Here is a 24312-nt window from a genome sequence, read left to right as displayed (position 1 = left end):
CAACGCAAATATAAAATTAGCTTGGGACAAACAGCTGAAAACTGTGGTTTCAGGCTCCTGTGATGTTCCTCAGGATTGATATTAGAACCACTGTTTGTTTTAATGCATGTAGATAACCTGAATATTTATTTGTTCATAAGATGTGGGTTTCAGTGACAGAGCCATCAATTATTGCTAATCTCTAGTTGCCTGGGAAAAAAAATGATGGTGAGTTGCCTTCTTGAATGTGTGTCTGAGAGCCAATTATAAAAAATGAATTAGTTAAAAAAGGGAGCAACTAATATTTTAAAGCTGTAATGTGCCTGAATAAAGCTTTGAGAATTTCATCTCCAGTTCTCTTTAAAGTAAATAAATAAATTGTAAATAAATAGATTTTCAAAAAACTCACAATAAAGGAGTATATATCTGTTTGATTCAACAAGAAACCAGTATTAGCAGAAATAAAACTTTTGAAAACTGCACATGCCAAGAATGCCCAGAGCTGAATGTAAGAAATTTATTTCAGTGATTTATTGATTCTTGAACAATGACACCAGAGGAGGGGTAGGAATCAATGCTAATTTTAGTGGCAAAAGAGGAACCTGCGGATTGTGGATAGTCAGTTCGTTGTACTCTCCATGCAGCTTTCCTTTGTATGTAATAGGTAACTCATTTGTCACTTCCCTTTTTCCAACCCTAAAGTTACACTCAGCTCCCTTCCCCTCCCCAGTCCCAATGAAGGGTCAAGCCTGAAACATTGACCTTCTTGCTCCTCAAATACTGTGCCAATTCAAGCAACACACTTTATCGAGTTTGAAGGAACTGTCAACGATCAAGGAATGTGTCCTGTATATTCCTTTCTCACTGTTCACTTTTCTCTTCAGTAAATAAGTGGGCACTTCAAAATTTATTTCCAATTCATCCATGTCACCAGTGTGACCAGCCATAAGCTGCCAGTGCCTTGTTTAATGGAACAGTCACTGTTATTTGGTAGATTGCAGTAGACATTATTGTTTATAACAGTCAGGTTGGCTATGTGTGTACCTCTCTGTACAAGAACCCTTTGTACTACCCAAACTGACCTGAAAAGACAATAACATATCAACAACACTCACCTACCATTGAAGTCCTTTCATATCTGAAATATTTACTGAAATTTGTACCACTATGCAATAGAGGATAAAATGCATACTGTACTATTTTTCCAAAATTTCATTGACCATCTGAAGCCCCTCCTACAATCTCACCTCACAGATTTCATCATACTAACTCCATCATCTGGTGAATCATGTTTTGCAATTGTTCATAGGTTTATCTACTGGCACGGAATGAATTGAGAGCTGTCAGTACACCAATTATTTCTCAGGTTCTCTTATTAACTCATGTCTGACACCTATTGATAATTTGAAACAGTGGATGAGACATCATGAGTAAGTAATGCTTCCTTTTATAAGCTAAAACATCAGATGTGATGATGTTGTGGTTATATTACTGGACAGGTATTCCTAATAATGCAGAAAGTGTGATTGAAAGTTTCAGAACTTGAAATCAGTTTACAAATCTTTAAATAAAAGCTGATATGTATGAAACTGAAAATGAAGCTGTTGGAATATTGTAAAAACACAACAGGTTCACTAATGTCCATTAGGAAAGGAAACTTCCTTTGTTCCTTTTGTCAGTCACCTTGAACTTGTTCCTCTTAATCTCGTTCTTTCTGCTATGAGGAACAGCTTCATCCTATCTTTTCTGTCAGAATTCTTCATGATTATAAAAACACCAGTGGGATGGTGTTCAAATAATGACAGAGATCGGTGAGTGGTGAAAATAGCCTCTTTTATTCAGCAATCACAGCACATGTTCGAGGCGGCAATAGAATCCCGAAATACTGTTCTTACAAGAGCCCCTTTATACACAGTTCTTAAATATATTGAAATTCCATTACTATGATTTTACATTTTTTATCTCTAGTACACAACAGATTGAAGGGCTTCTGTCCTGGGATACAGGAGATGTGCTAAGTGCTGGCTGCTAATTCTGATGGGACGTCTGTCTGGTCTGCTTGCATAAGTGGGCGGCATGATGGCTCAGTGGTTAGCACTGCTGCCTCGCAGCACTAGGGACCTAGGTTCGATTCCAGCCTCAGGCGACTGTCTGTGTGGAGTTTGCACATTGTCCCAGTGTCTGCGTGGGTTTCCTCTGGGTGCTCCGCTTTCCTTCCACAGTCCAAAGATGTGCAGGTCAGGTGAATTGGCCATGCTAAATTGCCCATAGTGTTAGGTAGGGGGTAAATGTAGGGGTATGGGTGGGTCGCGCTTTGGCGGGTCGGTGTGGACTTGTTGAGCCGAAGGGCCTGTTTCCACCCTGTAAGTAATCTAATCTAGGCCTATAAGTTCTAATAAGTTAAAAAGTGTACCTATACTTAATAAATGAATAAAGGATAGTAAACTGATCACTGCAGTTGAGATTTATTTATTATTTGCTTGTATGAGTTTCATTCATTCATGGAAACGCTTAAAGGGATAATGGCCCAGTTAAAAGGTATTTAATCTATTCAGGAGATGGGTTGGGAAGGGCTGATTAATATTATAATGTTTCGTGGAGACTTGATGGGGATGGTATGGTTCTGTATGTTGCACTTATTCAGAGGTAGCAAGAGCTGATAACGTGTAGAAATGCAGCAATAAGTTTAAAAGGGTTGTTTTTAAATTTGGATACGATACGAATGAACGAGTGAAACCATGTTATAGTAAATAACTGGTTAGTAAAGGGTTATGAACAGGAACCCGGTATTAATGAATACAGTAAGCTGGTGAATGAGTTAATAAAGATAGCCTATAACACAATATCTCATAATACAATATCTCACACACCTCTCACACGCATTTTCTTGATCTTCTCGTTAGCAAGGAGAACAAGTCCTATGCTCTCCAATCATCCCTGGAACCGAACCCCCTATAATGTCTTCACATTCTTCCTGAAGTATGGTGCTCAGAACTAGAAACTGTAGCCCTGTTGAGACAGAACCAGTGTTTAATTCAGGTTTTGTCATAAATTCCTTGCTTTTGTACGCTGTCCTCATATTTACAATACTCAGATCTACAGAATGAATAAAAAAATGATTAAATTATTCTATAAGGGGAATAGACACTACTTGTATGTGTTGCTGACTGGTGAAATTACAACGTCTGTAGGATTTTCTGTGTACTTCAGAAAGACTTATTACCTTTAGATTTGTACATGCATATGGCCAGGTATGTTCAAGATCTGTCCCTGAAGGGTCTCCAATTCCACCTTTAAATATGAGACTTTTAGACTATATTAGATTCCCTACAGTGTGGAAACAGGCCCTTCGGAAACAAGTCCACACCGACCCTCCAAAGAGCAACCCACCCAGACCCATTCCCCGAACTAATGCACCTAACACTACGGGCAATTTAGCAAGGCCAATTCACCCAACCTGAACATCTTTGGACTGTGGGAGGAAATCGGAGCACCTGGAGGAAACCCACACAGACACTGGGAGAATGTGTAAACTCCACACGGTCAGTTGCCCAAGGTGGGAATTGAACACAGATCCCTTGCGCTATAAGGCAGCAGTGCTAACCACTGAGTCACCGTGCCGCAAGCCTGGAATGAATTTAGTAGTAATAATTGACATACATTACATGCCCTTATGGATTCTGTTCTAGTATGATCATTAAAGCTGGGTAAGAGATGGCCATAGATGGCTTGAACTCAGTGTCATTTCTGTCACATGCCAGAATAGTGGCTCGGCAGGAAATTTGTTATTCTGAACTTTAACTGTTCTTTCATAGACATAGGTAATGCTCTTTTTTGTAATTATAGTCATCCCTGTTTCCGCCAGGAAATTAGAGTATTGGTTTGGGTTGTGCAGCCTTCAAACTGAAAATAAAATATGGCTTATTGTTATGAAGATGTGGATACACTGTATCTTTAAGAAAGTTATTAGTAAGTAGCACCAAGTAGCACCTGACAGCACCAAATATTCTGAAAAAAAATGTAACATTTGGTTGAATAACTCGATTAGCTGGTTGCCTGGAGACAAAATAAATTTGAATTCAACCAATCAGTTTAAATTATACCCCAAAATACCAAACTCCAATCAAGTTTGAATTGAGTATATTGACAATCTTAAAAGCCAATGACATAAAGCAATGCTTTGAGGATACAAGACCATGGAAAATTGAACAGTTGGGAGAAGAACTGCCAAGCCAGCATGTAAAGACTGCCTGAAAAATACCTCTCTTAAGAGTACCTTTATTGATCAGTAACCTATGAAGTAGAATCCTCAAGAAGAAGAAAAGAAGTCAGGAATACAGAGAAGAACCAAAAGCTGCCTGGTTTTGAGATAAGAAATTTTGTTTTCTAAATCTTAAACAGGAGTTTTATCAGACTAGTGTTGTAGAAGGGAAGGTAAAAGAAAGGTTAGAGGAAGGAGTTGTAAATAGTTGTTAGTTAATTGTTCTCTATTATACTTTAAGAAATAAATTTAAATATTTCTTGATCTCTCAAATTTTCACTGATTACTGCATGGGATAAATCTTTTCTATGTTGCGGGTTTTAAATTAGTAGAGGGGTTTATCCCGTGTCATAACAGTTTGGAGGCTTAACTGGGATTTGAACTGGTTTAGACAGATTTGAAGGTATGAAAAATCCCAGCAGATTTAAACACCTGCAGGTTAGTGTCCCAGATCTTTAAATGAAACGTGGGTAATTAATTTCAGTGACTTGTGGTTGATTAAATTAAAAGTGAGGCTCTTAAAATTGCTAAAGAGATTCTCAAAGATGAATCTCAAATTTGCCAAGAAAGTTTAGAAGGAAAGAAAATGTTCATACTTTTAGAATTAGCAAATAAGTCAGATTTGGGTTTAACCAAGGACAAAACTAAAGGTGAAATTGTAGGGGAGTTACTCAAACACTTAGGTGTGTCAGAGAAATAGACAAGTGCAGTAAAGGTAAAAAAACTTAGATTACAATTGAGGAAAATGAAGTTAGAAGATAAACAAAGGGAGAGAGAAAGAGAGAGAGAGAAGAGGGGGAGAGAGGAAAAAGAGAAGGTTCTTAGCTGAGCAAAGAGATAGAGAAGAAAGGGAAAGAGAAAGAGAGAATTTGAACTTGAGAAGTTGTGACTTAGTCAGCAAAGTTAACAGGATGGTGATTAAAAGAGAAGGTAGTGATAAATATAAATGTGTCAAAACTCGGCCACATTTTGATGAGAAAGATGTTGAGGCCTTCTTTATTTCATTTGAAAAAATGATGCATCAGATGGAGTGGTCTGAGGATTTATGGGTAATGCTAGTTCAGACTAAACTGGTTGGCAGAGCTAGTGAGGTATTTGCTGTGCATCCAGATGAGGGGTCAAGAGGTTACCAAGAGGTCAAACAGGAATTAAGTACTTATGGATTGGTACCAGAAGCATATAGACAGCGGTTCGGAAACAGAAAGAAAGAACCAGGTCAGACTTATATTGCATTTGAAAGAATTAAACATAGTCATTTTGATTGATGGGTGCTTGCTTTGAAAATAGGTAAGATCTTTGAGGCTCTAAGAGAGATTCTTCTGCAAGAGGAGTTTAAAACCTCACTTCCAGAGATGGCAAAAATTCACGTGGAGAAACAGAAAGTTCAGGAAGTGAGAGGAGCAGCAGAATTAGCAGATGAGCTCATGTTGGTGCATAAGACAAGCATCTGGCCAGAATTTCATCCTGTGAGGAATAGAAGTTGGGAGAAGGGGAGATCCTACACTCCGAAAGAAAGAGTAGAGAATGCTGGTAAGATTTTACCACAGGTTAAGAAGCCCAAGAGGGTGGAGGAGGTGAAAGGCCTCAGGTGTTTTCACTGTAATGGAGTGGGACACAGAAAATGACACTGCTGGTGGTTCAAGAAGGGCACTGGGAAAAGGTGTTTTCACCACCAGAAGGTGGGACACGTAAAGACACAGTGCTGGTCATTAAAGAAAGGCATTGTGGGAAAAGATGTGGTAAAAGAAGCTAAACCAGTGGCATTAGTGAAAATAATTAAGGACACCCCGAGAAGAGCAGAGGAGCTGTAGGAGAATGCACTGCCCAGGCAGGGGCTGGGTATGGAGTTAGTACCTGATCTCTACAAAGGATTCACCTCTGTGGGTAAAGTTTACTCAGAGGGTCGAGCTGTGGATGTGGTGTATATGGACTTTAGCAAGGCATTTGATAAGGTTCCCCATGGTAGGCTCATTCAGAAGGTCAGGAGGAATAGGATTCAGGGGAACATAGCTGTCTGGATTCAGAATTGGCTGGCCAACAGAAGACAGCAAGTGGTAGTAGAAGGAAAATATTCTGCCTGGAAGTCTGTGGTGAGTGGTGTTCCTCAGGGCTCTGTCCTTGTGCCTCTATTGTTTGTAATTTTTACTAATGACTTGGATGAGGGATTGAAGGATGGGTCAGCAAGTTTGCAGATGACACAAAGGTTGGAGGTGTCGTTGACAGTATAGAGGGCTGTTGTAGGCTGCAGCGGGACATTGACAGGATGCAGAGATGGGCTGAGAGGTGGCAGATGGAGTTCAACCTGGATAAATGCGAAGTGATGCATTTTGGAAGGTTGAATTTGAAAGCTGAGTACAGGATTAAGGCTAGGATTCTTGGCAGTGTGGAGGAACAGAGGGATCTTGGGGTGCAGGTACATAGATCCCTTAAAATGGCCATCCAAGTGGACAGGGTTGTTAAGAAGGCATATGGTGTTTTGGCTTTCATTAACAGGGGGATTGAGTTTAAGAGTCGTGAGATCTTGTTGCAGCTCTATAAAACTTTGGTTAGACCGCACTTGGAATACTGCGTCCAGTTCTGGTCGCCCTAATTTAAGAAAGATGTGGATGCTTTGGAGCGGGTTCAGAGGAGGTTTACCAGGATGCTGCCTGGATTGGAGGGCTTATCTTATAAGGAGAGGTTGACTGAGCTCGGATTTTTTAATTGGAGAAACGGAGGAGAAGAGGGGACCTAATTGAGGTATACAAGATAATGAGAGGCATAGATAGAGTCGATAGCCAGAGACTATTTCCCAGGGCAGAAATGACTAACACAAGGGGTCATAATTTTAAGCTGGTTGAAGGAAAGTATAGAGAGGATGTCAGAGGCGGGTTCTTTACACAGAGAATTGTGAGAGTGTGGAATGCGTTGCCAGCAGCAGTTGTGGAGGCAAGGTAATTGGGGACATTTAAGAGACTCCTCGACAATAGTCTCTGGCTATCGACTCTATCTATGCCTCTCATTACCTTGTATTAGGTCCCCTCTCCTCCTCCTTTTCTCCAATGAAAAAAATCCGAGCTCAAAATTAATACATTGTAACTGTGCCCATTTACTCAGGAAGGTTAGTTCTCCCTGTAAAATATTTGCCCCTCATGTCTTTTCTAAATCTCTCTCCTCCTACCTTAAAAATGTGCCCCCATCCTAGGGAAAAGACACCTACCATTAATCCTATCCATACCTTACATGATTTTATAAACCTCCATAATGTCACCTCTCAACCTCCTACACTCCAGTGAAAGAAGTCCCAGCCTATCCAGCCGTTCTTTATAACTCAAACCTTCCACACCCAACAACATCCAAGTAAATCTTCTCTGAACCCTCTCTGGCTTAATAATATACTTCTATAACAGGCCTTACAGAACTGGACACAATATTCCAGAAGAGACCGCACCAACATCCTATCTTCGTATATATGACAGACAAAAGAAGAAGTATGGGTGGAAAAGTATAGACAGGAAAACAAATTCTGTGGATCAAAAGCCTATACCATGAGGCTGGGTTGAATAATTTTTTGTAGTTTTTAAAAATGTTTTTTTTACTGATGGTAATACAATGTTGTCTCCGTAACATTTGATTGAATAGTTGATTGGGTGGACCTGGGTCTTTTCTTTAATTAGGATATTTTCTTTAGAGCCTCTAGATTTTTTCATTCACACACACATGCAGAGAAATGGTGAGCAATGCTTCTCATTTGCTGAATGTCTCTCAGATCTGTTATTAACTGCATCTGGACCAATCCATAAGCTGATTCTTGGCGGCTTTCCCCTTGACACAAAGATTCCTGGTGCCACTCTGTCGGATTAAGTAACAGAAGAAAGTGAGGACTGCAGGTACTGGAGATCAGAATCGATAGTGTGGTGCTGGAAAAGCACAGCAGGTCAGGCAGCATTCAAAGAGCAGGAGAATCGGCGTTTCGGGCATGAAGGGTTTATGTCCAAAACTTTGATTCTCCTGCTCTTCGGATGCAGCCTGACCTGCTGTGTTTTTTCAACACCACGTTCTCAACTCTGATTAAGCAACAACCGGATTGCTTCAAAAAGTAATATATCTGCAAACTCTCCCTGGTGGTGTATCTTAGTTGTACAGCAATATCTGGCTGATTTTCTACTAAAAACATCGCTGCTTCAAAAAGTAATGTATCTGCAAATAACTCTCCCTGCATGCCTTAGTTATATGGCAATGTCTGACTGATTTTCCACTTGATAATACAAAAGGAAAAATATATGGTCTGTTACAGCACCAATGTGTACCATAACCATTGGCTCATGACCCTCCCCATGCAGAATATGTTTTGCTGTCTCGTTGATGTCCTCTACTCTGAGGCAACACAACATGTGGAAATCTTGCAGAAACACCAGCCTTTCCCCTAACTGGGGACACCAACATTTCTACACTTCGCTGCCCTCTGGCTGCACATGCATGCCCAAAGATGCCATCGTCTGGAATGCACTCCTTCAAGGTATTCTCACACTTTACAGTCTCTAAGATATGAGTGCCTGTTCAAGAGTGTAACAGTCCCCAAAGCTGCTGGGTGTCCTGCCTTATGCTACACTTCTTGGAAGGCTGCACACCTACGAGGCTGAACTTTCACTTCTGTGGAACTTCTTATTTTCCCTGATGTTCCACATTGCCTCTCAAACTTGAAGGTCCTGTAACCGATCAGGTCCTGTGTTCCTCCAGTCGGCAAAAGTGAGGACTGCAGATGCTGGAAACCAGAGTTTAGATTAGTGTGGTGCTGAAAAAGCACAGCAGTTCAGGCAGCATCCGAGGAGCAGGAAAATCGACATTTCGGGCAAAAGTACTTCATCAGGAATTAGAGGCAGGGAGCCCTTCATCAGGGTGGAGAGATAAATGGTGGGGGGGTGGGGGGCTGGGGAGAGGGTAGCAAAGAGTACAATAGGTGAATGGGGGTGGGGATGGAGGTGATAGGTCAGAGGGGGGGGGGGGGGGGAATCCAAGATGGCGGCGACCCAGCAAGTCTGAGTCTATAGTGCTCCTCCCAAGACTTGGGCAAAGTGGGCCACCCACCCCCACCACACTCACCAAATCGTTTAAAATAGCTGTTTAATTTAATTAGTTGCTTAGTATTAAATTTAAACAATCTAATATTTAGTAAAAATGACTAAAGGGAAGGGAGCCCGCAGCTCTCAGCAAGCAGGAACCCCTCCCCCACCCTCTCCAGCTGCAGCAGAGGCATCCACAGCTGCCCCGGGGAACTTACCTACGGTGACAAGCCTTGTGGAAATGATCTCCAAACTGGATGCGAAGATCGACGCTTTCATTGAAGAATCCCGAAGTCGATGGGACTCACTCTCGGCCGCGCTGCAAAAGCACGACCGAGACATTAAAGAAATTGAGCGCCGAGTCGGAGGGGCGGAGCTAAAGGCCGCGACGTCCGAAACCACAGCGCAATCGGCCGTGGATCAGGTCCGGACTCTCGAACAGCGAGTCCGGACCTTAGAGAATCATATTGATGACCTCGATAATCGAGGTCGCCGGAAAAATATTCGTTTGCTGGGCCTTCTCGAACGGGAAGAGGAAGGCCAGCTTACAGCGTTCCTCGAACAGTGGCTTCCACAGCTGTTAAACCTGGAAGCTGGATCAGGCCAGGTAAGGGTGGGATGGGCCTACCGGGTCACAATACATGGGCCCGGCTCGAACCAGCGCCCACGCCCGGTCATGTTCCGGCTGCAGAGCTATAGGGAGAGGCAGATACTCCTAGAAACCTCTAGAAATCTTGGAAAAGATTCCCAAGCCATGATCTATAAAGGATCCAAGATCATGTTTTTCCAGGACTTTTCCCCAGCTCTGGTCCGAAAGAGGAAGGCATTCGATGAGGTGAAGAAGTGTTTAAGGGACTTAAATATTCAGTACTCCTTACACTACCCAGCGACGCTACGCTTTAACCATGAAGGATCCGTGTATAACTTCGGATCGCCAGAAAAGGCTAAGGAATTTTTGGACTCTCTTGTAAGAGACAATGGATGTTGGTTTGCCTTTCCCCCACTTCGGTTTATAACCCCCCCTTTTTCTTTTTTCTTACCTTACTGTTTAATATTATCTTGGGGGGTGGGGAGAGGGATTTATTTATTTGTTCTCTATTTAACGATTTTCTCCCCCCCTTGGGGTTGTTTTTATTATTATTCTATGTATGTATGTGTGTGTGTGTGTGTGTGTGTGTGTATATATATGTGTGTATGTATATATATATGTTTAGTTAATGTTGGTGGGAGGAGGTGGTTACCTTATTCTATTTTACCTCTGTCTCTAGGAGCGGGATTGTTTTCCCTTGCTATTTTGTATTGTTATATTTAATTATTATTTGTTGAGGTTGTAATTTTATAGTTATATATGTTTATACATGGTATTAACATTACCAAATATATCCAGGTGTGGGTGAGGGGGGGGGGTAGGGTGCTCACTGTTAACTCTAGCTTTGTATTATATCTGAATTCTCCTCATCCTATTGAGGAGCGCCTGGGATAAGGGTGGGGCATTGGTTGGGAGAGGATACGATGGACCTTTGGAAAGGAAGTGATACCCCAGGGAACAAGGGGGAAAATCTCCATTTAAATACGTTTTTTTTTTTAATATTTAGAAATAGTTTTTTATTATACTATTGTGAGTGTATTAGAGAGCCGTTATTTTTGAAAATTTTATATGCTCTACGCTCGGGATGTTCTGGATAGGGTTCCCACTCCCGAGGGGACTCGGATTTGCCCGGATGATTATGGTTGATCAGTCGGTTAAGTGGTGCACCTGGAATGTCAACATAGAACATAGAACAATACAGCACAGAACAGGCCCTTCGGCCCACGATGTTGTGCCGAACTTCTAACCTAGATTAAGTACCCATCCATGTACCTATCCAAATGCCGCTTAAAGGTCGCCAATGATTCCGACTCTACCACTCCCACGGGCAGCGCATTCCATGCCCCCACCACTCTCTGGGTAAAGAACCCACCCTTGACATCTCCCCTATACCTTCCACCCTTCACCTTAAATTTGTGTCCCCTTGTAACACTCTGTTGTACCCGGGGAAAAAGTTTCTGACTGTCTACTCTATCTATTCCTCTGATCATCTTATAAACCTCTATCAAGTCACCCCTCATCCTTCGCCGTTCCAACGAGAAAAGGCCGAGAACTCTCAACCTATCCTCGTACGACTTCCTCTCCATTCCAGGCAACATCCTGGTAAATCTTCTCTGCACCCTCTCCAAAGCTTCCACATCTTTCCTAAAGTGAGGCGACCAGAACTGCACACAGTACTCCAACTGTGGCCTAACCAAAGTCCTGTACAGCTGCAACATCACTTCACGACTCTTGAATTCAATCCCTCTGCTAATGAACGATAATACTCCATAGGCCTTCTTACAAACTCTATCCACCTGAGTGGCAACCTTCAAAGATGTATGTACATAGACCCCAAGATCCCTGTTCCTCCACCTGACTAAGAACCCTACCAGAAACCCTGTATTCCGCATTTTTATTTGTTCTTCCAAAATGGACAACCTCACACTTGGCAGGGTTGAACTCCATCTGCCACTCCTCAGCCCAGCTCTGCATCATATCTAAGTCCCTCTGCAGCCGACAACAGCCCTCCTCACTGTCCACAACTCCACCTATCTTCGTATCATCTGCAAATTTACTGACCCACCCTTCGACTCCCTCATCTAAGTCATTAATAAAAAATTACAAACAGCAGAGGACCCAGAACTGATCCCTGCGGAAATCCACTTGTAACTGGGCTCCAGGCTGAATATTTACCATCTACCACCACTCTCTGCCTTCGACCGGTTAGCCAGTTTTCTATCCAATTGGCCAAATTTCCCTCTATCCCATGCCTCCTGACTTTCCGAATAAGCCTACCATGGGGAACCTTATCAAATGCCTTACTAAAATCCATGTACACTACATCCACTGCTCTACCCTCATCCACATGCTTGGTCACCTCCTCGAAGAATTCAATAAGACTTGTAAGGCAAGACCTACCCTTCACAAATCCGTGCTGGCTGTCCCTAATCAAGCAGTGTCTTTCCAGATACTCATAAATCCTATCCTTCAGTACCCTTTCCATTACTTTGCCTACCACAGAAGACAGACTAACAGGCCTGTAATTCTCGGGGTTATCCGTATTCCCTTTTTTGAACAGGGGCACAACATTCGCTACTCTCCAGTCCCCTGGTACCACCCCCGTTGCCAGTGAAGACGAGAAGATCATTGCCAACGGTACTGCAATTTCCTCTCTTGCTTCCCACATAATCCTAGGATATATCCCGTCAGGCCCGGGGGACTTGTCTATCCTCAAGTTGTTCAAAATGTCCAACACATCTTCCTTCCTAACAGGTATCTCTTCTAGCTTACCAGTCCATTTCACACTCTCCTCTTCTACAATACGGTCCCTCTCGTTCGTAAATACTGAAGAGAAGTACTTGTTCAAGACCTCTCCTATCTCTTCCGACTCAATACACAGTCTCCCACTACTGTCCTTGATCGGACCTACCCTCGTTCTCGTCATTCTCAGGTTTCTCACATACGCATAAAATGCCTTGGGGTTATCCTTGATCCTATCCGCCAACGATTTTTCATGCCCTCTCTGAGCTCTCCTAATCCCTTTCTTCAGGTCCCTTCTGGCTATCCTGTATCCCTCCACTGCTCTGTCTGAATCCTGTTTCCTCAACCTTATGTAAGCCTCCTTCCTCCTCTTTACCAGACATTCAACCTCTCTCGTCAACCAAGGCTCCCTCACACGACCATTTCTTTCCTGCCTGATAGGTACATACATATCATGGACACGTCGTATCTGCTCTTTGAAAAAGTTCCACCTTTCCACCACATCCTTCCCTGACAGCCTATGCTCCCAACGTATGCTCCTCAAATCCTGCCTTACAGCATTGTAATTTCCCTTCCCCCAATTATAAAATCTACCTTGTTGTGCGCACCTATCTCTCTCCATAACCAAGGTGAAAGTCACAGAATTGTGGTCACCATCACCAAAATGTTCACCCACTAACAAGCCCACTACTTGTCCCGGTTCATTACCGAGTACCAAATCCAATATGGCCTCCCCTCTGGTTGGACAATCTACATACTGCGTTAGAAAAGCTTCCTGGACACACTGCACAAACACCGCCCCATCCAATCTACTTGATCTAAAGAGCTTCCAATCAATATTTGGGAAGTTGAAGTCAAGGGGAGTCATTCGCCAGTCAAAAGGAAGAAAATATTATCAAATCTTAAGAAAGAAAGAGTTGATATAGCTCTCCTACAGGAGACACATCTGTTAGATAAAGAACACTTGAAATTACGACAGGGTGGATTTGATCAGGCCTTTTTTTCTTCTTTTAGCTCAAAAAGCAGGGGAGTTGTTTGTTATTCTTGTTCGGAAGAATTTCCCTTTCAAAATCCTAAATCAGATAAAAGACGAATCTGGACGATATATTCAGATTAAAGCCCTTATAAATGGAGAGGAATATGGGATATTAAATTTGTACTGCTCCCCGGCACACCCCTTTAAATTTATAACGGAAGCCTTCTCAAAATTGATGGCTCTTGGTGCCCGTCATACAATTATAGGGGGAGACTTTAATTGTATTATGGATCCGGAAATAGATAGGATTCCCAAGAGTACTGAAGGAGTATCTCCCAGATCTAGACAATTGGTGGATCTGAACAGAGAATTAGGATTAGTAGATGTATGGAGATGTCTTCATCCACAGGGCAGGGATTTTTCTTTTTACTCCAATCCACATAAATGTCATATCAGAATTGATATGTTTTTTGCCCCCTCAATTTTTTAAAATTCCGTATCATCCTGTAAAATAGGTAGTATAGCAATTTCCGACCACGCTGCTGTATATATGGAACAATGGGACATCCCCTCGGCATTGGCGTATGGACCCCTTCCTAATGAAAGATAGTAAATTTGTAAAGTACTTCTCTCAAGAATTTAAAACTTTTTTAGAAATTAACTTAGGTACGGCTAGCAACCCATCAATGATGTGGGAGACCATCAAAGCTTACGCGCGAGGTTTGATCATCTCCTACTCAGCGACCCAGAAAAAATTAAAGGGAGAACAACAGCGTCTGCTTGAAGCACGCTTAAAAGCAGCTGAAACAGCATCTACTGATAGACCTTCTATTATTAAATTGCAAAGGATTACGGCCCTTAGGACAGCTCTAAACACTACGCTTACCCAAACGGCTAAGAGGGAAATATTATTTGCAAAACAAAGGTTATATGAATTGGGCGACAAACCGGGTAGATACTTAACATTTCTTGCAAAGAAAAAAAAGGCCCCTCAAACTATCATGTCTATCAAGGAAAGTACGGGTATTTTAACTCATGATCATAAAAAGATTAATGCAATCTTTAGAAAACTTTATTCTGATTTATATAAATCGCAGGATTGTGCAGACAGGACAAGGAGGATGCAGTCATTTTTTAAAAATTTGACCTTTCCGCGCCTAACTCCGGAACAGGTATCGGTCTTAAATGCTCCCCTAACAGTCCAAGAAATACTTGACACAATCAGGCAACTTCAGAGCGGTAAGGTAAGGCACCGGGCCCAGATGGTTTTCAAGCTGAATTCTATAAAGAATTTACAGAAATATTGGCTGGTCCACTTATGGACATGTATAACTATGCATATAGTCAGGGCTGTCTCCCGCCTTTGCTGAAAGAGGCAAATATCTCTCTTATCCTTAAAAAAGGAAAGGATCCAGAAGATTGTACGTCATACAGACCAATATCCTTGCTAAATGTAGATTTTAAAATCCTTTCTAAAACGTTAGCACTGAGACTAGAAAGGGTACTGCCACATATCATAAAGAAGGATCAGACGGGGTTTATTAAGGGCCGTAGATCATCCAATAATATTAGAAGGGTTTTGAATATGATTCAAGCCTGTCATCAGGGAAAGATACCAGGAGTAGTAGTTTCATTAGACGCGGAAAAGGCATTTGATAGGGTCGAATGGTCATATTTGTTTTACACATTGGAAAGGTTTGGCATTGGACAGGTTTGGCATTGGACAGGTGTTTACCAAATGGGTCTCAACATTGTATAGTGATCCCAAAGCAGTTGTGGTTACCAATGGATTAGGTTCGGATAGCTTCAGTGTGGGTAGGGGCTGCCGTCAGGGATGTCCTCTCTCGCCATTGTTATTTATGCTAATAATTGAACCACTAGCAGAAGCTATACGAGCTGATCCTAATATAACGGCCCCGAGGATTGGTACAGGTAAACATAAAATTACCCTTTATGCAGATGATGTTCTTCTATTCCTCAGTAATCCCCTGATGTCCGCGCCTCGCTTAATCCAAGTTATTAATACATTTAGCGCATTCTCAGGCTATAAAATTAATTTTTCAAAATCAGAGGCTATGCCTTGCCATGATACCCCACTTAGTGGACGGATCCCTTTTTCCCTTTCGTTGGTCCCTGGAGGGCTTCTTATATTTAGGCATTTTTATTACTCCAGTATAAGGCTAATTTTGTGCATTTACTGGAAAGGATAAGGCAGGACCTCCAGCGATGGGGAGACCTTCCAATTTCCTGGTTGGGTAGAATAGCACTAATTAAAATGAATGTCCTGCCCCGTCTCCTATATCCTATGAGAATGCTTCCGGTGATGCTGCCGAGGATGGCTCTACGTAAATTATATGGCTGGCTGGGTTCCTTTATCTGGAATCATAGACGGCCCCTCATTAAGCTGAAGAAGTTACAGCTTCCACAGACAAGGGGAGGATTGGACTTCCCAGATTTTAGGAAATATCAGTTAAGTTCCTTATTAAGTTACATAGCTGATTGGGTCTTGTCTGATCCACAATCAATCTGGTTGGACATCGAGGCCTCTCAAGTAAAATACCCACTTATTAACCTTTTATTTTCAGGCAAGAGGAAAATCAATACAAATCACTGTAAAAACTCTATAATACTAAACACAATTAAGGCTTGGAATATAATGCGGCAAAATGAGGGTAATTCACATAAAACATCCCCCTATGCACCGATAGTGGGAGCATGGGGATTCCAACTGGGGTTTACAGATGCCACTTTTAAACTCTGGAGATCCAGGGGTATCTCATGTCTAGGGGACCTCTTTAAAGATGGGGTCTTGATGTCTTTTGAACGGCTGCGTCAGAAATTCGGATTACCTAATGGAGACCTCTTTCGATACTTCCAAATTCGAGACTATATACAGAAGAAGACTACGTTATTAGATAGTCTTTATAAATCAGATAGAGAATGTAGTGTCCTACGACCAGTGGGGGTATCTTCCGTCAGTAATATTTATCATTTACTACATGATGAAGTATCGGGAGATATGGATAATCTGCTTAAAACATGGGATCAGGAATTGGGACTAGAAATCTCTATAGAAACATGGAATGATATTTGGGAAATCGCTAGAAGAATTACTATCTGTAACAGAACCCAGGCTATCCAGTTGAAGATACTTCATAGGGCCCATATAGTACCGGTTCGATTGGCAAAATTGGCAGGAGCATCTCCAATGTGTCCCAAATGCAAAATAGAGGTGGGCACTCTTGTACATTGCCTATGGACCTGTCATAAGATCTGTAGATATTGGACTAAAGTAGCAAGTACCCTGACAGAAATTTTAGGAACGGAAATTAAAGTGGACCCTGTATCTCTCCTTTTGGGCTTTTCGAACTTTCCCTCCCTGGACATGTACGGGAAGAGACTATTTTCTATTCTCTCTATTCTCTCTTTCTGTGCAAGGAAAAATATTTTGGTGAACTGGGTGGCTGAGGGCCCCCCTTGACTTTCAAATTGGCACAGATTAATTATGGAATGTATTCCCCTTGACTTCCTTACAAATATGGTGCACCGAAAGACCGAATTATTTTATAAAATATGGCAGCCCTTCTTGCATTACATAAATACAGATACTTCGGCTATCCCAACAAGTGCTTTTATTTAAGTGAGATTACAAACCTGGCTGGTCCGGGGCCCCTTAGGAGAGGAATCCCGCACGAATACGGGTTTTATTACATTTGATGTTAACACATTCCGAGCATGTAAGAGACTTAATTTTACACTCTGGTTAGTTGTAGGTTAGATTAGTAGACAGTTGAGTTTTGTTTTTTTTCGGTATTTTTTTCTTTTGTTAAATTTTGGCTATTGTATATTTGATTTAATTGTATATCAATGTTTGTATTTGAGAGTTTTGTTTATTTTTGTAAATTTGTAAAAATGTTAAATTTCTAATAAAAATATCTATAAAAAAACAGACACATTGAATTGAACCCTATTTACCACCCTCTTGGAAAAAGAGGAGGAAATGACATCACCAACCCAAAGAAACCCAAACAAATAAATAGAAAGCAGGAAACATCAGCAGTGCTTTGTCCGGAGGCTCAGTGAAGATGTTATCTAGTGTAGTGATGAAATGTCTGAAAATGAACCTTCCAGCTCAGCGAGCAAACCTCCAACCAGAACCTCAAACTTGAGCTACAAATCTTCTCAAAACTTGATTTAAGAGGAACTTAAATGGACACATGAAAAGGCAGGGAAGAGGAATGAGTCAAAAAGTGTGGTGCTGGAAAAGCACAGCAGGTCAGGCAGCATCCGAGGAGCAGGAGAGTCGATGCTTTGGGCATAAACCCTTCATCAAGAATGAGGGCCCACATTGCTGATGAAGACCTTATGCCCAAAACGTGACTCTCCGGCTCCTCAGATGCTGCCTGACCTGCTGTGATTTTCCAGCACCACACTCTTTGATTCTGATCTCCAGTATCTGCAGTCCTCACTTTCTCCTAGGGAATAGAGGGATACTGACCATGTGCAGGCAGGTGGGATTAGATTAGAATGGAATCATGGTCAGAACAGACATGATGGGTTGAAGGGCTGTACTGCTCTATGTTTTATGTTCTCAATAACCTCCTATTTATTGTCTAGTCACTTGCTTTGTTTACCCTCACCAAATGCAAAACCCTCGCACTTCTCCAGATTGAATTCCATTTGGCATTTTTCCTTTCCTTTACTTTTGTCAAATGCCTTTCCATAATCCATGTAAAACAACATTCCCCATCAATCTTCCTTGTTATATGCTCATAAAAAAATTAAGTTTGTAAGACAGGCCCTTCCATTAACAAGTATATGCTTTCTATCACTGATTAATCTGTGCCTTTCTAAGTAACAGTTACATACAAGCATGCAAACTAGGAACAAAAGCCTGTCGCCATTCAATAAAATCATGGCTTATCTGACTTTACCCTCAATTCTACATTACTGCACCAAATCGAATAAAGAATCATACAACTTGACAAAGACTAGTGGTAAACCAGAAGATTGGAAAAGATCTAAGAAACAACAAGAGATACCAAGCAAAGAGGTTCATTGTTCCTTGTAGGTGGAATCGCAGGTAGACAGGGTAGTGAAGAAGGCATTTGGTATACTTGCCTTCATTGGTCAGTACATTGAGTATAGGAGTTGGGATGTCACCTAACAGCTATATAGGACATTGATTGGCCCATATTTGGAATACGGCATTCAATCTGGTCTCCCTGTGAAAGGAAAGATACTGTTAAACTGGAAAGGGTTCAGAAAAGATTTCCAAGGATGTTGCCAGGGTTGGAGGGTTTGAGTTATAGGGAGAGGCTAACTAGGCTGGGTCAATTCTCCCTGGAGTATCAGAGGCTGGAGGGTAACCTGATAGAGGTTTATAAAGTCATGGCGGATGTGGATAGGGTAGATAGCCAAGGTCTTTTTCCCAGAGTAAGGGAGCCCAAAATTAGAGGGCATAGGTTTAAGGTGAGAGGGGAAAACATTTAAAAGGGACCAAAGGGATAATTGTTTCATGCAAAGGGTGGTGCATGCATTGAACGAACTGCCAGAGATGGTGATGGAAACTGGTACCATTACAACATGGGTATATGAATAGGAAGGGTTTAGAGGGATGTGGGCCAAATGCTGGCAAATGGGACTAGATTAATTTAAATTATCTGATCAGCATGTATGATTAAGGGTCTGATTCCATGCTGTACATTTCTATGACTCTATGATCAAAATAGGAGGGAGACAATAAACTCAGAGTAAATTTGTAAGTGATATCAAGAAAGACAGCAAGCAGCTTCTTTAGAAAGTATAAAAGAAAAAGAGAGAACCCCAAGTTAATGTAGGCCCTGGAGAGAACGAGGCTGGGGAAATTATAATGGGAAACCAGGAAACGGCAGAGGAGTTGAATAAGTACTTTGCATCAGTCTTCACAGCAGAAAATACTAAAAGTTGCAAGGGAGCTAAAAACCAATAAGTTCTCTGGACCTGAGGGAATACATCTATTATTGGGAAAATGCTAGAGTCCATTGTAAAGGATGTGATAGCAAAGCATTTAGAATATGATCAAGCGCAGAGCCTGCATGGCTTCATGAGGGGGAAATAATGCCTGACCAATTCACTCAAATTCTTGGAAAGCTAACAAGCATGATAGAGACAAAGAAAGCAGTGGATGCAATACATATAGATTTTCAGGAGGCATTTGATAAGGTACATATTAAGCTATCTAATAAGATAATAAACCAAGTTGTTGGGGGAGGTACATTAGGAAAGAGACTTAGCTAACTAACAGAAGGTATGATTTGGAGATAGAACATAGAACATAGAAGAATACAGCACAGTACAGGCCCTTCGGCCCTCGATGTTGCGCCGATCCAAGCCCACCTAACCTACACTAGCCCACTATCCTCCATATGCCTATCCAATGCCCGCTTAAATGCCCATAATGAGGGAGAGTCCACCACTGCTACTGGCAGGGCATTCCATGAACTCACGACTCGCTGAGTAAAGAACCTACCCCTAACATCTGTCCTATACCTACCCCCCCTTAATTTAAAGCTATGCCCCCTTGTAATAGCTGACTCCATACGTGGAAAAAGATTCTCACTGTCGACCCTATCTAAACCCCTAATCATCTTATACACCTCTATCAAGTCACCCCTAAACCTTCTTTTCTCCAATGAAAACAACCCCAAGTGCCTCAGCCTTTCCTCATACGATCTTTCTACCATACCAGGCAACATCCTGGTAAACCTCCTCTGCACCCGTTCCAGTGCCTCCACATCCTTCCTATAGTATGGCGACCAAAACTGCACACAATACTCCAGATGTGGCCGCACCAGAGTCTTATACAACTGCAACATGACCTCAGTACTCCGGAACTCAATTCCTCTACCAATAAAAGCCAGTACGCCATATGCCTTCTTCACCGCACTATTTACCTGGGTGGCAACTTTCAAAGATTTGTGTACATGGACACCAAGATCCCGCTGCTCATCCACACTACCAAGTATCCGACCGTTAGCCCAGTACCCCATCTTTTTATTACTCTTACCAAAGTGAATCACCTCACACTTAGCTACATTGAACTCCATTTGCCACCTTTCTGCCCAGTTCTGCAGCTTATCTATATCCCGCTGTAACCTGCCACATCCTTCCTCACTATCTACAACTCCTCCGACTTTCGTATCATCTGCAAACTTACTCACCCAACCTTCTAACCCCTCCTCCAGGTCATTTATAAAAATGACAAACAGCAATGGTCCCAAAACAGATCCTTGCGGAACACCGCTAGTGACGGCACTCCAAGATGAACCTTTGCCATCAACTACTACCCTCTGTCTTCTTCCAGCCAGCCAACTCCTAATCCAAATCTCCAACTCACCCTCAATGCCATACCTCCGTATTTTTTGCAGTAGTCTACCATGGGGAACCTTATCAAACGCCTTACTAAAATCCATATACACCACATCTACCGCTTTCCCCTCGTCCACCTCCTTAGTCACCTTCTCAAAGAATTCAATAAGGTTTGTGAGGCACGACCTGCCCTTCACAAAACCATGCTGACTATCCTTGATCACATTATTCCTATCCAGATGTTCATAAATCCTATCCCTTACAATTCTCTCTAAGATTTTGCCCACAACAGAAGTGAGACTCACCGGCCTATAGTTACTAGGGTTATCCCTACTCCCCTTCTTGAACAAGGGAACCACATTTGCTAGCCTCCAATCTTCTGGCACTACTCCTGTAGACAACGAGGACATAAAAATCAAGGCCAATGGCTCTGCAATCTCTTCCCTTGCTTCCCAGAGAATCCTAGGATAAATGCCATCAGGCCCAGGGGACGTATCTATTTTCACCCTTTCCAGAATTTCCAACACCTCTTCTCTACATACCTCAAAGCCATCCATTCTACTTAGTTGTGACTCAGTACTCACATTGACAACAATGTCCTGTTCCTGATTGAATACTGACTAAAAGTATTCATTCAGTGTATCCCCAATCTCTTCAGCCTCCACACGCAACTTCCCACTACTATCCTTGACTGGACCTATTCCTACCCTAGTCATTCTTTTATTCCTGACATACCTATAGAAAGCCTTAGGGTTTTCCCTAATCCTACCAACTAAGGACCTTTCATGTCCCCTCCTTGCTGCTCTTAGCTCTCTCTTCAGGTCCTTCCTGGCTACCTTATAACTCTCAATCGCCCCAATTGAACCTTCACGCCTCATCTTTACATAGATGCCGGTGTTGGACTGGGATGTACAAAGTTAAAAATCACATAAAAACAGGTTATAGTCCAACAGGTTTAATTGGAAGCACACTAGCTTTCGGAGCAACGCTCCTTCATCAGGTGATTGGTATAGAGGTAAATGTAGGGGTATGGGTGGGTTGCGCTTCGGCGGGTTGGTGTGGACTTGTTGGGCCGAAGGGCCTGTTTCCACACTGTAAAGTAATCTAATCTAAAACACCTGACTTAATAACGTTCACAGTTACGAATGAGATCCCATACAGGGGTGTATTAATATTAATTTTAAAGATCTGGACGCAGTAATTGAACATGTTCACGACCTGTATTCACTGTCTGTATTTATAACATATACTAATGACCTGGATGAGAAAAACAATTGTACTGTAGCCAAATTTGCTGATAATACAAAAATAGGCAGGAAGGTAAGTGGTGAGGATATCACAAAGAGTCTGCAGAAGGATAAGCAAATGGGCAAAACTTGGCAGACGGAATATAATGTGGAAAGATGGGAGGTTATGCACTTTGGCAGGAAGAGTAGAGGTGGTAAATATCATTTAATGGAGAAAGACTACAAAAAGATGCAGAACAAACAGATTTGGGAGTACAACTGCATGAATCACAAAAAGCTAGCATCCAAGTTCAGCAGGTAACGGAAAGCAAAAGAAATGTTAGCCTTTATACCATAGGAAAGTCCTGTTTAAACAATAGAAGGCACTTGTTAGACCACAGATTGAATACTGTGAAAAGTTTGGAGCCCCTTATCTCAAGAAAGATGTACTGGCATTGGAGGCAGTCCAGAGAAGGTTCACTCAGCTGATCCCACAAATGGAGGGACTGTTTTATAAGAAGAGGTTTAGTTGTTGAAACTAAAGGAGAAATTGCTGGTAAAACTCAGCGTTTGTGCAGAGAGAAACAGACTTAACATTGAGTCCAGTGACCCTTCCTCAGAACAGCCTGTATTCTCATGAAGGGTCATTGGACTTGAAATATTAACTCTACTTTCTCTCCACAAATGTTGCCACACCTGCTGAGTTTCTCCAGCAGTTTGTTTTTGCTTCAATCTTCAGAATTTGCAATTGGTGATTAGATTAGATTTGATTCCCTACAGTGTGGAAACAGGCCCTTCGGCCCAACCAGTCCACAATGACCCTCTAAAGAGTAACCCACTCAGACCCATTTCCCTCTGACTATGCTCCTAACACGATGGGCAATTTAGCATGGCCAGTTCACCTGACCCGCACATCTTTGGACTATGGGAGGAAACCAGAGGAAACCCATGCAGACACGGGGAGAATGTGCAAACTCCACACAGTGAGTTGACCAAAGCTGGAATTGAACATGAGACCCTGGGGCTGTGAGGCAGCAGTGCTAACCACTGAGCCACCATGCCACTATTCTTCATTTTATTTGAGTTGATTGGTGTTTAGAGGAACTGAGCGGTGACTTTATTGAATTATGCAAGTGTCTTAGGTGAAGTTGACAGGGGAGATACAGAAAGATTGTCTTCCCCTGAGGGAGAGAGTGTGGTGCTGCAAAAGCATGGCAGGTCAGGCAGCATCAGAGGAGCAGAAGAAACGATGTTTCAGGCATGAGCCCTTCAACAAGAATCAGGGTTGTTGAGGTGGGTTATTAAATACAATCGAGACTCAGATAGATGTTTAATTAGAAAGGGAATCAAAGGGTTATGGGGGAAAGGTAATGGAGTTGAAAATTGTCAGAACAGCCACAATCTTATTGAATGGAGAAGCACATTTGATGGAAAGAATGGCATGCTGCTATCCCTATGGCTTATGGTCTGCACGGGAGCAGAGAGGCAGGGCGAGATGGCGCGGGAGCAGGGCGAGACGGCGCGGGAGCAGAGAGGGGCAGGGGGAGATGGGGGGGAGAGGGGGGGGGAGAGGGGGGGGGAGGGGGGGGGGGAGGGGGGGGGAGGGGGGGGGAGAGGGGGGGGGGAGAGGGGGGGGGAGAGGGGGGGGGAGAGGGGGGGGGGAGAGGGGGGGGGAGAGGGGGGGGGGAGAGGGGGGGGGAGAGGGGGGGGGGGAGAGGGGGGGGAGGGGGGGGGGAGGGGGGGGGAGAGGGGGGGGAGAGGGGGGGAGAGGGGGGGGGAGAGGGGGGGGAGAGGGGGGGGGGAGAGGGGGGGGGGGAGAGGGGGGGGAGAGGGGGGGGGAGAGGGAGGGGGGAGACAGGGGGGGGAGACAGGGGGGGAGACAGGGGGGGGAGAGGGGGGGGAGAGGGGGGGGAGAGGGGGGGGAGAGGGGGGGGAGAGGGGGGGGAGAGGGGGGGGGGGAGGGGGTGGAGAGGGGGGGGAGAGGGGGGGGAGAGGGGGGGGGGGAGGGGGGGGGGAGGGGGGGGGAGGGGGGGGGAGGGGGGGGAGGGGGGGGGAGGGGGGGGGAGACAGGGGGGGGAGGGAGGGGGAGAGGGGGGGGAGGAGGGGGGGAGAGGGGGGGGAGAGGGGGGGAGAGGGGGGGGGGGAGG

Source organism: Chiloscyllium plagiosum, unplaced genomic scaffold (assembly GCF_037043375.1).
Source record: "Chiloscyllium plagiosum isolate Xiang-an unplaced genomic scaffold, Cpla_swu_hap1 HiC_scaffold_24, whole genome shotgun sequence".
Lineage (NCBI taxonomy): Eukaryota > Metazoa > Chordata > Chondrichthyes > Orectolobiformes > Hemiscylliidae > Chiloscyllium > Chiloscyllium plagiosum.
The sequence above is the reverse complement of the archived record's forward strand: the minus strand, read 5'-3'. Positions refer to the sequence as shown.